The sequence below is a fragment of the Miniopterus natalensis genome, chromosome 4 (assembly GCF_054644295.1).
Source record: "Miniopterus natalensis isolate mMinNat1 chromosome 4, mMinNat1.hap1, whole genome shotgun sequence".
NCBI lineage: Eukaryota > Metazoa > Chordata > Mammalia > Chiroptera > Miniopteridae > Miniopterus > Miniopterus natalensis.
The window spans coordinates 75,567,025-75,579,921 of record NC_142084.1 but is presented as its reverse complement, the minus strand read 5'-3'; positions in this window follow the sequence as shown (position 1 = coordinate 75,579,921).

The following is a 12,897-nucleotide window of genomic DNA, read 5'->3' as shown; positions in this document are numbered from 1 at the left end:
ATTATCACTTCCTCCAAGAAGCCTTCTATGACTACCTAAAACTGAGCTCTCTGCCATTAGAGCTTCTAGTACTTACTCCTCTATTAGAGAGTTTAAATTGCCTATTGACATGTTTTTCTTCCCTCACTAAACTATGTGTTCTTTGAGAGCCAGGTCAATGTCTTTTTTCAAAATTGTATGCCTATTGGCTAGCACAGTGCCTGGCACATAATAGGTTTTCAATACTTGTTGGATTTAATTGAATGACAGTGTGTCATAGAGAGAATTTTAGAGAGAGAGGAAGGAGGAGGGGGGGGAGAGAAACATTGTTGTAAGAGAGAACCATGGATAGGTTAAATTAATTTTAAAAGGTGGTCTTTATCTTTCCAAAAGATTTTGTTCTAGGACAACAGGAAGACATATGTGAGACACACAGATTGCTCTTAGCATCTATAAGCATAAACACTCTGGTAGGAAAAGTGGCAAAGGAAATAAGAAAGCAGGTTCCAAAAGAGCAAGTACAATAGGCTACTGCAGATGAAAAGGCTTAAGATATGTACATTTTCACCTATCTAACTGGAAAGATTTTGTAAATAATAATTTCCACCCCAGCTGGGTGGCTCAGTTGGATGAAACACTGTCCTATACACCAAAAGGCTGCAGGTTCGATTCCCAGTTAGGGTGCATACCTAGGTTGCAAGTTTGATCCCCAGCCTGGGGTGGGGCGTGCATACAGGAGGCAACCAATCCATGGTTCTCTCTTACATCGATGTTTTTCTCTCTCTCTCTCTCTCTCTCTCCCTTCCTCTCTCTCTAAAATTAATAAAACATATCCTTGGCTGAGGCTTTAATGAATAATAATAATTTCCAGTGTTGATCAGTGATTGAAGGGAAAAAAACTGTCCAATACTACTGACAGGAATACAAAATGGAGTACTTTTTGGGGAATATTCTATCAATACCGTACAATGTCTTAAAGTTGTACAAAGCCTTTAAACTACAAGTTCCACATATAGAAATGTAGTATAAGAAAATATCCTTATATAACATTTTACTATGGAGATATTTATCACAAAAGCTTTTCTGTTACCAAATAAACAAAAACTATATATACAATAGACTGATTAAAGAATATTTAGTCATGAAATATTTCATCACTAAAAAGGATACAAAGAATATTTATAGGCATAAGGTTTAAAAATATAAGTGAAAAGAGAATAGCAAAATGTATATAAAATATGATCTCATTTTTGTTAAAATATACACATATAGTATATATACACATATATCTATGCATATGTAAGGCTAAAAGGTTACATAATAAAATGTTGATAGTGATTGTTTTTGTTCCATAGAGTTACTTGCCATTAGGCTTTCTGGGGAGTGTAAAATAATTTTCAGTATTTTTACAATGCCTTATTTTTATAAGACATTATTTATTTTTTTTAATAAAAATTAAAAAGCAGACCTTAAACAAATAAGTCACTTATTGCTGTAAAACTACTCTATTTTGACCTTAAAGGATCCAAAATATTGATACCATGTTCTCACCATATATATTTCTATAAATGGCCTCTATAACATAGCCAACTCCCTTGACATATTTAATTACCAGCTGTTCATATATAAATCTAATGATTTTTAACATTTAAGAGAGATGTTTGTTTTTCAAGAAAAGCGCTGAGTCACACAACTCAAGGTCAAGGTAATTTACACATCATGCAACATCAGTATCCAGATCCTTCTAAGTGCTGGGCTCTGTGCTCATCAATGTCCAGGAATAATAACCCCCTTCACTCAATAAAATAATAACAGTTCATACTTTTTTCTTAATTCGTATGAATTAAAATCTGCTTCCTTTCCACATGATGATGAAGCTGTTTTCCCAAAAGGGAAAACAGATCCACACCTGATCTTTGCCCCTCCTCACCCTATCTTTGGCTATGACAAAGGCAGCTGGCTTTAGGGAGGCTATGCCTGTGCTCAGGAAACAGCAAAACCAACTGTCCCACCTGTGATCGAAACATCCCTCAGTCTGCATTATTCTGCTGAATAACTATTTTAATATTCTAATGTACTAAAATCACTTGCCCTGTTAGACTCTATGGGGGAAACAGCAGACCTGGAAGTGAAGTTTTACAGGTCCCAAAGCCACTGTGTCCCAAACTGTCAGGGAAACAAAGCATGGGGGTCTCCAACCCCCAAATCAGGGCATATAGTTTGACAGGTGGGGTATGAAGTCAGTAAAGAGGACATTGGGAATCTGCAAATCTCATAAAATCTGGGCTATAAGGTTTGTCACACCCCAAATGATGGTTCATACCCCGTCCCTACACCAGCCATCTTTTAGGAACATTCAAAGAAATAGAATTAGCACCGTGCTGGCTCTGAGGCTCCTGCCAGCTGTGGTAGCGCCCACATTCCCAGCTCAGCACTTTGCCTTTCCTGCCAAAGCCCTGCTCTGCCAGCACACGCCCTTGGCCTCAGGCTCAGTGGCTGTGGCATAGTGTATATAATCCTCTATCCAACCTCTCTTGAACCCTCTGACCCTTCTCGGCAAGGCCTGCTGGGCTCCAAACAAGGCCAATCTTGACCATCCCCACCATCTATTTCCTTTCCTAACTCACTAACTCCCTCCCCATTCTCCTGGAAGACCAACACATTATACAGCTTAACCGGGTTTTTTAATCTTGCTTGAACAATGGCAGACTCAGTACACTCAGATAGTGGAAATTATCTCCCTGTAAAATAAATTCATGGGGCCATTTAACAGAGTAGCTGCAGGGGCCTGGCGGAGAGCCTGCGTCTCCCGCTGCCAAAACCTAGTTTCCCTTTATCTTTCCTTTCGTTCCACTTTCTTTTCATTTAAGGTTAATGTTCCCGGGCTTCTTGAAACAGGTGACTCTAGCTATGTTAATAAAGCCAGGTGTGATAGCATCTTCCATGACTTCAGCTCTCAAATGCTGAGGAGAAGAGGGAAAAATACTTTTTAAATGACCACATCCTCTTAATAACATTCCAAGGGAGAGACCGCTTATCTTGATTTTAATTTTTCAGTCTCCTTTCATCTCTTCCTCTAAAAATATGGCTCAGAGAAAGATCACCCATGAAGCACTTATCAAAAAGACATTATTAACATTTAGTGGGAGCCAGCTAGAGTATGGGGCAGGTTAAGGGCAAGGATTGGGGGGGGGGTGACAATAGTACCTCTGAATGCACTTTCTAGCTTGTAAGCCCAGGCACAATTCATAAATAAACACTTGAACAAATTCAAATTTTAAAGTTATTTGAACAAAGCACAGCCTGAAATTCACCTCCCTTAGTTTCCTCTGAAGAAAAGAGCGATCGAACAGAATGCCTCCAATAGACAAACTGATGGAGAGAAGGTTTAGCTTACTTAGGAAATCAAACTGTTTTCGGTCCCCAAGGAAACTCTCATTTAAAGCAAGCCATTCTTACCTGTCACTTTCAACCACAGTTGGCCAACATGACATGTCCCTTGATATGAAAGTCAGACTTCTAGAAAGTTTGAAATTGGTCGGTATTGCTCAGAGTGAATGATCCATTAACCACCTGCATCAGAAGCACCTGGAGTTCCAGGCAGGTCTAGGCTCCACTTCCCTTTAGTTCTCCATCACCCCAGCCCCTTCTCTAACCAACCTTCAGAATCAGAATCAGAATCTGTGCTGGGGCTTAGAGTTTGGAGTGCAGAAGCACTTCGAGCATTTCCGGACAACTGGATGGATATAGGTGGTCAGATTGACTTTGACCTATAAAAGGCTTGGATCCAGGAACTCATCTGAAAAAACAGAATTGAAGAATCCTGGGCATCCAGTATCAGAGCCCCAAGTGTTGGTACCTGGACAGTGATCAGTAGCACTTTCAGTTATTAAAGAGAAAAGATGGGGCCCGATGAGCTTCTAGATCAAATGTAAGAATAAAAAGTTAGGAATTGAAGACCATGAACAATGACTACATCTTGTTAGCAGAGGTTCAAGTCCAAAGACAGAAATCCTAGAGCAAAAATTGGAACCCAGCAAGAGAAAAGGTGATCAATAAATACAGAAAGAGCTGTAGTTAGCAGCAAGCTGGACACGATGGTCTGCTGAGGAAGGGACTTGTAACCAAACACCATGGTTCTGGAGCTGGGACAAGATGTGTCCCCATAAGCACACAAGCACGTCTACTTAACAAGAGCAAATGAGTAGTAAGAGTCCAGGCTACTCCCAACATCAGGTCACCGTGAACTCAATGAAATCAGGAGTTTCTACAACTATACCTTGCATTAAAGGAACAAGGTCATCGATAGTTACAATTTATCATCACAGGAAGAGAAGACAGGGACACGGGCACTTGGGAGAGGAAGGAGCTGACATCACTTTACATCCCCAGGCTGAGTTTTAACAAGGGCAGGATAACCCATCATTATCCCAGTGTACAAGTTCTAGCAATCAAGACACTCAAGCCTGGGCCAGGGAACAGGCACATCTGTAGAGGAAACATTCTCATTGCTCAGCATTGAAAAATTGGCCAGGCAAGAGAGTGAAGCAGAAACAGGAGCTTTTCCCTCTCTCTGGTTTTCTCCAGCCTGCCCAAGTAAGTCAGCATTTCAGGCAGCATGATATAACATAAAATACACATGTTTTGTGAACCTACTGGGGCACTGAGCTAGCTGTTTTCACATGTACTATTCAATAGTCCCAACAACACTTAGAAGTGAGTTGTTTTACCCCATTTTACAGATTAAAAAACCAAGGTCCAGAGAAGTTAAGAGATCTTCCCAAGAATCTTTCTAACAATTTCTCACACTCAAAGCTCTAGTGGTGCATTTTTCAGAAGCCACTTCTTTTACAGTAAAAAAACAAATTATGTAAAGACTTCATTAGATGAAAAAATGGGCTACAGAAGCTATATACACACATGCATATACAAACATGTAAAACCACGGCCTCAATCTTGTATTTAGTTTGAAGGAAGAGTAAATAATTTCCTGTGGCCTTTTCTTTGGTGCACCCAAACTTGTTTGACCCAAACTCTGAAAGAAAACTACTGTGATTAGAACATACATAATGTCTGCATACATGTCCCACTCACACTCTGGGCCCAGTTCTATCCAACAACCCAAGCTTTTGTTACAACACCTGCCACACTGCCTCACTCGTGTTCCTTCTGCCTGAAGACACCTCCCCAACACCCTCCGCTTGTTGGGATGTTACTCAAACTTCAAGACCCAGTTCAATTCCTACCTCATACAGGAAACCTCATGTGAATCATCGGCTGTGATTCCTTCTAATCTTATAGCCAGGAGAGGCAAGACCAAGCAGTCAACACCAAGAGGGGTGTTTGAGGCCAAAAGCAGGAATGGTGCAAGTCTAGACTGCCAGGAAACTAGAATAAGGGAATCAAAACACAGTTAAAGCAGGCAAAATAGAGCTAGGGCCAGTCCCAAGTCTAACAAGCAGGCAAGGCAACAAAGGACAATAGAGCTGCAGAAAACATTGAGGAGGAAGAGCCCACGAGTCAGCCCCAGGGTTTGAGATGCCAGCACTGACAGAGAGACCAAGTATGCGGGCAGGTGGTGACCTGGTCATTTCAGAGTCAATTCTAAGGCTGCCTGTGAGAACCAGACCTCTTCTGCCACAGGGAAGCTTGTGTCCACCCTCAAAACAAAAAGCCCAGTATTTGATGCCATGATTTCAACCAGCACCCCTCACCCAGGGGCAAGAAGGTCCCCATCTTGACAACATGATTTTAGGAACACAGAGAATGGTACTGCTCGTCCCCAAAATCTCTGCCACCACCACCACACCAATGCCTGAAATACCTTTGGTTGTGAAACAGAACTTCATGGCTTTCATAAACGATGATTCTTAAGACACTAGTAAGAGAGAGGGAGGAACAGAGAATGCCTTCCCCAGGAATAGAGTGTGAGAGGAAGGAGAACATGCTCCAGAAGGGCGGGGGTCATTGGTCAGTATCTGATAGAGGCTACACTGTACCTTCACACCCTGGGTGCCACCACAGAGGGCCTAGCATACATACGCACAGCCCGAGTGCAGGAGAGAAGACCGTGAGTTCACAGTAAGCCAGCACTGAGTTCGCAACCTGGAGATGGCCATGATCTTCCCGGCTGTCACTGGTTTTTCTGTGATGCTGGACAAGTGCCGAAACCTCTCTGTCCTTTCATTAACTCGTGAACAATATGTCTAATCTCTGTCTCATAAGAATGCTGTGAAAATTAATGACCTTATTAAAAAAACTAAACAAAACTGATGTAAAAGTTCTTTGTATACCCTAGAGATGCTATAAACACCAGGTGATCTTATTTAAAATACAGATGTGTATTTCCATTCATGTGAGCCAATATAAGAACATTCAGCTTTACAAAGCAATGACTATATGGTTATTTTTAAAAAGGGGGGCGGGGGCAGGGAGGCTTCCACACTGAAAACAAGATTTTCTGTAAGTTCCTGAAAATTAATGCTAAAGACTCCGTTTTAAATTTAAATATCAGTAACCTTTATTGAGGGCTTACTATGTGCTAGGTGTCATACCTAGCATGTATTATCTCATTTAATCCTCACAGTAACCCGTTGAAAGGGTTCTTACTATCTACCATTTCACAGACAAAAAAAAAAACAGAAATGCTGAGAAATTAAGAAACTAGCCAGAAATTTCGTAGTGGAGACAGGATCTGAACCCCAGGACTGCCTAGTTCCTTACCCAGTTCTCTTCCCATTAAGCCATACTGCTTCCCCAACTAATATGTAACCCCCATAGAACATGTGATGTTTGTTGAGTATTAAATGCCGAACAAACAAACCTGGCAGCGCAGCTAAGGGAGGATTAGAAGTCTAAATGCCTAGTAATGCTAAAAATAATAAATGAGATAAATTAGCTGTAACATTAACAAGTCCATAGGAAAAAACACGTGCTGTGTGAAATTCTTATTTGCATTTGCCCTTCCACTCAGTTCACTCTGGTAAGCCTATTTATGACAGATGTCTCCCTGGGTTTGGATTTCAATGAGCCCCTGTGGAGAAGGGCATCCCTGCCCGAGACCCGCCTCCTCAAACCCTAATATGCTATCCACCCTTGGGAAGGTCACTTCCCTTCTCCAGAAAATTATGATTCAATAAACATTGATAGAGAGCCACTCCGTACCCGGCACTGGACCAGGCAGCCTCTGCAGCTTTCAAGTTCTACAGCTCTAGGAAAGCACCTTGGAACTATAGAGTGCATTGCAATTTGCCTGATGTAAATTACAATGTTCATTTCTTTCCAACATCTAACTCACTGCTGAGGACAAGAGGAACTGAAAGTGACTCTGGCCGGTGCTAAATTGGTTCCTGATCGCAAACCTAACAAGCCCTGACTCTAACTTTCCTCTCTCTGCAGCCTGACATCTCCCAGATTTGATGATTAACACACCATTCTCCAAAGGGAGCAATCACCTCCTGGCCCAGGGGGAGTTGGTGACCTCAAGCTTCCTCCAGCCCACGTGGTGTCCACCTGTTTCCTCTCTCTCAGCCATGTGGTTCTCAAGACACTGCCTAAAGCCCAAAAGCAGAGAACAGCACAACCCTGAGCCCTGTAAGTGGAGATGAGTGTAGTCTGCCTCTCAGAGCAGAGCCGGAATCCTCCTCTTCCAGCCTCAAGAGCCAAGCCAGGAGACCACTGGGGCTCCTCCAGGCCATCTGTAGACTCCATTGCATGGCTCAGCCAGGAAGTATATAGTGTTGGGGAGGAAAGGGGAGGCTATCATTCTCCCTAGAAAGGAACTATAGAGTCAGAAAACCAAAATGTGGCCATCCACAGAGCCAATGTCACCTCCATAACTTTAGCTGAGGCCAGCCTCAAGCTTATGGAAAACAGGGAGCTGCCCACCCAGTGTAGGGTTTTAGGGATACTGAGAAGGGCTCCCCCCAACCACAATGAAAAAGAATATCTTCCCTACAAACTTGCTAATGTCTAAAATCCCGGGATGCCAGGTCTACTCGTGGGCTTACAGTCCTTGTTCCCATTTTGTCCTATCTTACTGCACTGTCCTGGGGGCTGGAGCTGAGTCAGGGGAAATGATCATTGTAAGCAGAACAGGCCCAGGAGTGAGGGTGAAAGCATGGTGGAGGAGTTCTCACCCTGTCCTGTGCCCCCATGCCAGGCCGCCCTTCCCACAAACCATGGGGCCCAAATGTATAAAGCCTCAGACACTCTAGCTCCATTCACTGTAATTGTCTTGGACTTTCTAGTTCTGTCCTTGCCCTCACTGGTTTTTCCTAGCTGCTCCATTTCAGCATCCACTCAACTTCTAACCCTTTCACTTTTCTTTTTCATTTCTGGTCCTTACCACCTGGGACTAGACAATGGGATTCTTCTTTGCAATTGGACAGAGAATGGTGGAGTCCCAGCTCTGCCATTTGTTCACTATGTAAGCTTAAACGAGCTATCTTCAGTTCCTTCATCAGATCACTAACAGTGGCCACGTAGTCTTATTGGAAAGATAAGATCAAGTATGTAAATTCCAGAGGCTGGATGGACCTCAGAAATGGTCCAACTCATCCCCTAGCTGCTCCCAATCCCAGGCATTTTAGGTAGCGGCCCTGGCACAAGTCAGCCCAGCCCAGTTCCCATTCCCAGCCAGGTTCATCCTGACACAGCTAGGGCAGGTTGGGGGTACAAGGACAGCAGCCAAGCAGTGCCAGGAAAGAAATAGATGCTGTCATCAGATCCAAGAGGAGTGCAGGAACAGAAAGGGGAGGTAAGGCCAGACACAGTGCTGGAGGAGGGCCTACGGCTTGGGTTGGGAATGAGGCAGGGGTGTTTGTAGCTTAGCTATAGTGGGAATGAGCACATGGTTCTTTAGGGAGGCACAGACATTCAAAGTGAAGAGCTGGGCAGAACATGCTTAAAATAATATCCAGGAAGTATAATAGTTCGTGCTCCCTCAGTTACATACGCCTCAGGGTTTCCCTACCTTTGCTGAGAGCAGGATGTTTAGCAGAGGAGAAGCCAAGGTGAGGGCACCGAGCCATGGAGGATAGCAAAGAGAAAGGTATCAAGAGGCAGGACAGCCCCAGAAAGGGGATGGTGTAACCCCAAGTTAAACTGTCAGATTCTCAGTTCTCTATCCCTTTGGAAAGAACCACAAGTTCTTTCAGGCAGTAGATGCATCTCATGTGCACAAGACCTACATGGATGAATAAGTGAATACCATTTGCTCTCAGACTCAAAAGACTCCATCCACCCCATCACTGCCCTTTACACCTGGCCAGCATCCCAGCACCACACCACGTGAAAGCTGGTGTGGGCAACAGCACTTGATGGAGGCATCTGCCAGTCCCCCCGTCCCCACCCCAACCTCCACTAGACCAGCCACTTAAACCTATACTTCCTTGCTTTTCATTCCCTGGCTCCACATCCCGGCTCAAGAGGCAGTAGCTGGTGTAGTGCATTTACACAATAGAATACTATGCAGCTAAAAAAAAGCAGCTCTTACCCTTTACAAGAGCATGGATGGGCCTGGAGATGATTATGCTCAGCAAAATAAGCCAGACAGAGAAAGACAAATATCATATGATCTCACTCATATGTGGAATCTAATGAACAAAGTAAACTGACAAAGAAAATAAGCCCAGAGGCATGGATACATGGAACAGCCTGACAGATCTCGGGGGGGGGGGGGGACAGGAAGAGATTAACCAAAGAACATAGACACGTATGTGCATAGCCCATGGACACAGACAATAGTGCGGGGAAGGCCTGGGGTAGGGTGGGGGCTGGGTAGAGGGGAGCAAAGGGGGGGAATGGGGGACATCTGTAATACTGACAACAATCAATAAAAGAGAGAAGGGGGGAGTGGCAGTAGCTGGTGGTGTAGTTGGAAGTGAAGACGCTAGAACCAGACTATGTCAGCTCCAATCCTAGTGCTCCCAGTTGTATGAATTTGGGTAAGTTACATATCCTCTCTGAGCCTCAAATCCTTCATCTGTAGGAGGGTAGATGGCAGTTCCCACCTCATAAGGTTGTCACAAAGCATAAGCAGCTCCATATAATAGAAAAGATATAAACTATTAATATCTGCATTCAACCCCTTCCATGGCCTACCAACCCACTTTAGACTCTTTGCTCTGGGTCTCTGAATGCATCTCCCCATAGGCTGGGTAGTCTCCACACCACTTCAGTGCAAGCCTCACCTATTGCTTTAGGTGAGAGGTGGTGCCTCCACCAGCACTTGGACTACAGGCAGCAAACATCCCCCTGAAAACTATTGCATGCAGAGCACTTATGCTCAACCTCACTCAACTATAGTTTTTTATCCATAAATGGGAGTGTTGGAACAGACCATTGGTTCCTAACCTTTTCTGTGTTACACATACCTTTGAAAATCTGATGAAAGCTATTAACTCCCTTTGAGTCTACAGTACAGACCCTAGGCTAAGAACCCCTTGACTGGATGATTTCTGAAATAAATTTTTAGTTCTAAAACTATGTAAAATATACACAGATAAAGCAGGTTAAGAAAATCAGATAATATGTGGAGAATGATATTCATTTCTTATATACTGTTGAGTCTATGCCAACTATTAAAATCTTTTTTATTCCTTTGGCATATATCTGTCCAATTTTCCCAACACCACTTACTGAATAGTCTGTCTTTACCCCATTGTAGGTTCTTGCCTCCTTTGTCAAATATTAATTGACCATAAAGGCGTGGGTTTGTTTCTGGGTTATCTATTTTGTTCCATTGATCTATATGCCTGTTTTTATGCCAGTACCCTGCTGTTTTGATCACTATGGCCTTATTGTATAGCTTACTATTAAAATCTTGAAATGTCTCTACTCTGGATGTTAAATGTCATCTTTCCCAAAGCCCTACCATCTCTGTGCTCCTGTTACTCTGGCCATTCTGGCCCGTCTCCCAGTTCCTAAAGACTTCCTCAGCTCCTAGCAATTAAGGGGAAGTATCTGACGTACAAGGAGAGCATTTAGAGCCCTGAGCTGTGTCCTTTTGATCAATCAGTGCCTACTATCTTGAATGTCATTCCTGGTATATAATAAATCTTCAAAGAATGGTGCAGACAAAAATGTCCTAGGAGATTAGAGGATGTCAGAAATGTTTCATAGAGAAGGTGACCTCTGAGCTGGGCTTTGAGATGGTAAAGGATGTAGAGTATGGAGAGAGGAGCCCATTCCAGAAATACAGGTAGATCCAGGGGAGGCAAAGCATGAGGAGTATTCAGTGGCCAGCAAGGGAACCAATCTGCATAAGCAGATGACATTCATCAGGAGTTTAGAAGAAACAGCAGGTAGAGCTCACCCCTGGAGGACATTAAATGGCCAAGCAAGGAGTTTGGAATTTGCCCTACAGTACAAAATCCTAAAGGCAGGCAGAGATGGACTCTTAGCTGGAATGTCCCCCCTAATCTAACTCCACCACATTATTTTGAAATTTCTTAACCTCACAGAGTGAAATTAAAAATTCAGAAAATAAAAAGAAGTATATTGTAACAGCAGATGGTCATAAAGCCCAGGGGCTTTGAATGTGTCCTGACTATACCTCATTTAATATCTCAGGGTCTACAATACCCTTTCCAACTCCAAAGTTACTTGGTACCAAGAGAATTTGGGCTCCTGTGTATGGTTTTCTCCTAATAGTTTTAGACTTGGGAGTAAATACAGGAGTTTCTTTGACCAGTATACAAATGATTACTTCACAACCCCCATTTACCTTTTGCTTTTCCTTAGTATTAGGGTCAGTACGCATTTCCAATGCAAGCAACCATTTTATTCTACCCTTTAGCTCAAAGCAGTTGATAAAATGCATAGCTAGTAGAGACATCTCCAGGTTTGGCTGAGTACTTGAGTTTGGGGCATAATGGATATGAAGTGGGGAAAAGTAAAAAATATTGCTGGATGGAACTGTACCTTCCATGCTGTAGTATGCTCCCTATTTCCATCCAAATGACTCAAGATTGGAGAGAGGAAAAGAGAAAGGTAGGGAAGAGAGGCAGAGAGAGAAAGGGGGGAAAGAGGGCAAAAAGAGAACAGGGGAGAAAGAGAAGGAAAACAAATTAATAAAATAAAATGTCTATTAAACATTTGCTGGCAGCTGAAGAAGTAAACTTTAGGGATCTTATGTACATGACCCTGGGCTAAGTAAACACTTAGAGCCAGTCGCAGGACGCTCCTGCCTTCGGGGGTTTGCACTGTGCTACAGCACTCCCTGCTGATAGGTGGGCGGCGACAAGGCCCAGAAATGGCCAACAGACCAGTTTCAGAGGATCTCTAGCTAACTGGCTGCTGCCAAAGCACCCCCTCATAGATCAAGATTATTACCCACCTACTTCTTTCAAACGCCCTGCCCTGGCTGGAGTGTCAGCTCACCAAGTCACCAGCAGGCTGGCTTCCCCTCCAGCGTCGTGTTGGAGCTCAGTCAAGATGCATAAACAGCAAATACCGGAGGGTGAGAGCAAGTCAGGCTGCAGCGAGAGGATGTTGGCGATGAAACCCGGGAACCTGAAATCTGACTTTGTGGGTCCAGATATGGGAGATAAACCCAAGAGCTGGGAGGCAAAGAGAGGCAGTGACAGAGGGGGAAACAAGACCTGAAGTGAGGTGAGCATGGCAGAGAGAAATGCCTCTGCCAGAGCTGTGATGCCCAAAGCTGACTTCTATTCCGTTCTCAGCTATGAAGTGTGGAGTGGGGAGGGTAGCCTGGCTTAAACTCACAGGATTAGGCACTTAGTAAGCAGGTTATTCCTCTCTTGCTAGGAATGTCAACACAGTAACAATTACTTGCCCATGTACATACACACGCGCACACACACACACACACACAGAGGCACACACATTCGTGTACACAAACACACACACACACACATACACAGTCTGAACCCTGGCACCTCTACTTTAAGACTG